The sequence below is a fragment of the Phaseolus vulgaris genome, chromosome 7 (genome assembly GCF_000499845.2).
Source record: "Phaseolus vulgaris cultivar G19833 chromosome 7, P. vulgaris v2.0, whole genome shotgun sequence".
Lineage (NCBI taxonomy): Eukaryota > Viridiplantae > Streptophyta > Magnoliopsida > Fabales > Fabaceae > Phaseolus > Phaseolus vulgaris.
The window spans coordinates 17252895-17256689 of NC_023753.2; positions in this window are offsets into that span (position 1 = coordinate 17252895).

Sequence of the window (3795 nt, forward strand, 5' to 3'; positions counted from 1 at the left end):
TCTGCTTTTGAACATTGCTATAACTGCTATAAACTGCTATAACTGGTTTATGATTGAAAATTGAAACTCTAATACAAAATTTCAACTGGTTATTTCTGCGAAATAACCGATTGTTTATCTGTGATGCTCCTTTGTATGGTTGTATGGTTTTCTGGTTTCTCATATTGATTTGGTTGATGTTCCTCTTTGGAAATCACCTAGTGGGAACTAGTTTGTGGTGCCTGTTTAATTGGAATAGATTATCATGTATGTCTATGTTTGCTTATGAATGCAGGTTATACAAGATTCTAAACAAGAACATTCCAAAAAGCATCCCAAGGATTTGTCTCCATCAAATAGGGGGAGATTGTAAAACTTGGGATCTTTGATGTTTCAAATCTATGGTGAAGGTTGAATTTATGCTGCTTTTTGTTTGGGGTTAATCTAGGGTGTTTAGAATTCTTGTAAAGATAATTCCTAGTCCCTTGCACAATCTTGCTCAATTTGTTTTAAAAGAGAAAAGTATTTTTCTAAGCAAAGAGAAAAACAATTGGTTGAAACCTCGAAATAATCGGTTGTTTGTCACTTAGCCTGTTTGAAGGTTTTAAAACTGTTTTTCACTTGGTTAAATAGTTGCTTAACCAATTCAACTGGTTAAAACGACTTTTCAATCGGTTGATTGTCACATTTCATAACAGCTTTTCAAAAACCTGTTAATCTATTTTGCAAGTGAATCAAAAATGTTTTGGCTCATAAATATTGCCTAGAACGGCTAGTTTTGAGAGCTATAAATATGGCTTTTCTTTTAAAACAAAATACACCAGTTAGATATCAAATACAATGACAGATTGATTTTGAAAAAAGTTTTTCAAAGGTTTGCAAGAATTCTAAATAGTTATACACTGGTTCAAGGTCTGATCATAGGAGCTTTGTGATTCCTGTAACTCAGGTATAATTTTTTCCTTTCATGATTCTTGTATTTGTTCTTTTATAAAACTTGTAAAGTGTGTGGAAATCCTGTAAAGTCAAAGGGTGTTCTGACTAAGGGTGTGTATAGCAAAGAGGGTGAGTGGTTCTTCAAGTATCAAGATCACCTCTTTGTGGTTGTGTAAATTGTAATATGTGATTGGTTACTAGTGGAACCCAGTGGTTATTCTGGGAACTGGATGTAGCCAAGGTTGAGTGAACCAATATAAATTGGCGAGTAATATTTCTCTCTCTCACTCCTTATAAACTGTTTGTTTTAATTATTCTTTTTTTGTTACCATAAACAACAGGTTAAAATGAAGTTTCAACGGATTGAAATTCTTCTAAAACAGATACATACAAAAAATGGATGAGTAAAACTCAACCAAGGTAGGATGAGTTCTTCCCTCATGCCGAGTTAATTTCTATTCACACTATAATTGTTCTCGGTTTTTAATCACATAAAACTCGAAAATCCAGGAATTTGACTTTCAAGTTTGGGAGCTTGTATACTACCCAGTACCTAAAATATAAGTATTAATTATATATTTATTATTAAATATTAATCGTTAAATATACAATAACTTAACCACTTTTCAGTGGATAAAAACTATCTGCAATTACCACAACTCAACCGAGTAATGGGTACAAACTATACACAATTACCGCATAGCTCGGCATGATAGCATCATGTATTGTGTATAAATGTCATGTTGTGCAACATGACCTAGCAATTATAAGCAGATAACCACTTTACTGAACACGTCATTAGACCCAAATGCTTATATATATAGCATCATTCTTCAGAAAATACTCTCTAATTCATATTCACTAAATATCTTTATATTTCTCTAAGTTTATTGACTTGAGCGTCGGAGAATCTTTTGTAGGTGTTCCACCAGTCAATCTAACAACTCAGAGTGTTCAATTTTAGTCCAAACACTACGGAAGTGTTAGAATGTATGGTTGAAACAAGAGAGAGTGAATTGTTTTCACAAGATTTTTGCAAAGACTGTAAGAAAATTGAAAAGATCAGTTAAATACATTAATTGATTTATCTATTCAACTAGATTATTTAACAGATTAACAGTTCTGAGAAAATATAAATCAATTGTTTTATCGAAATAACTGATTGTTTAATGTAGCAGAATACACAAAATAGTTCATATAATAGTTTATCAGAGTAAGGGAATAGAGATTCAAAGAAATTTAATGATGGCATTCCTATGAGCTCTTCTTTGAGTTTTGGTGATGAAACTTGCGGAAGCTTGTGGAGGAGATGAGCAAGGCCTTCCTAGGAAGTATGGGTGCCTTAAAGGTGCATGAGAGTGGGGAATTGGGGAGGTTCAGCCAGCCCCTTTGAAGGTGATGAAGTGAAGATTAAAACCTAGATGTTAGGCAAAGAGTAGTGTATGGCACAAATTTGGCAGCTACTCTATTCAATCTTGAAAATACATGATGTTGGCTCCCCCTTTTATAGGCTAAGGAGGACCATAAAGGTTAACCTAATGATAAGAAAATGCAATCTAAATGAAATGTAAATGACATCACAAGGAACTCATGGCACATGGCCGATCCTAGTGAAGGAATCCTTCTAGATACGTAGCAAATCTAGGTCAAATCCTCATGGAATCAAGTTTGTGTTATTTACACTACAACTAATACTAAGCTACTCTTGATGGGCCTTCATGTAGCATATACAAATAGCTCTCTCTTCCATCTGTTGCTTGGTCCAAGTCTTCACGGATTCGGTTGGCCATGGACCTAGTAATTGGTCCTAGACGCTCTCCCCCTTGCACTAGACGCTCTCCCCTTTGCACTAAACACTCTTCACTTGGCTCTAGACGCTCTTGGCTTTCATGGGGTGTTGAGCTTGGCCCTTTTCCATCATCCCCTCCCCCTTGGAAAGGATTTGTCCTCAAATCCACGTCGTCCTTGTCTTCATTGGTACCTACAAATGGAGATAGATCAATTACATTAAAAGTATCATGCACTCCATATTCAAGAGGTAGGTCCAATTTGTATGCATTGTTGTTGACTCTCTTGAGGACTTGAAAGGGTCCATCACCTCGGGGACTTAGTTTGGACTTCCTTTGAGTGGGAAATCGGTCTTTTCGAAGGTGAAGCCAAACTAAGTCTCCTTCCTCAAAAATTATTTCTCTCTTCCCTTTATTGTGTGTTTTGCATACTTTTCATTTTGTTGTTGTATTTGGATTTTAACCTTCTCATGCATTTTCTTCACAAAATCGGCTTTGATTACTCCTTCCTTATGCACAAATTCTTGTGGATTAGGAAGAGGTAACAAATCCATAGGTGTGAGAGGATTGAATCAATATACAACTTCAAAAGGAGAAGCATTAGTAGTCTTGTGGACTACTCTATTGTAAGCAAACTCAATGTGGGGAAAGTACTCATCCCAAGATTTGTGGTTTCCTTTCATGATAGCCCTAAGCATAGTTCCAATAGATCTATTGACTACTTCGGTTTGGCCATCCGTTTGAGGATGACAAGAAGTTGAAAATTGTAGTCTTGTTCCAAGTTTGCCCCCAAAGAGTTTTCCAAAAGTGGCTTATGAACTTGGGATCTCTATCGGATACTATACTTCTAGGTATACCATGGAGTCTCACCACTTCTCTAAAGAAGAGTCTAAAAATATTTTGAGCATCGTCTACCTTGTGGCAAGGAATAAAATGGGACATTTTGCTAAAACGGTCTACTACCACAAAGGTAGAGTCATGGCCTCTTGCAGAACTAGGGAGTCCTAAAATGAAGTCCATGCTAATGTCTTCCCAAGGAGCATTTGCAATCGGCAAGGGGGTGTAGAGTCCATGAGGCATTGTTCTAGACTTT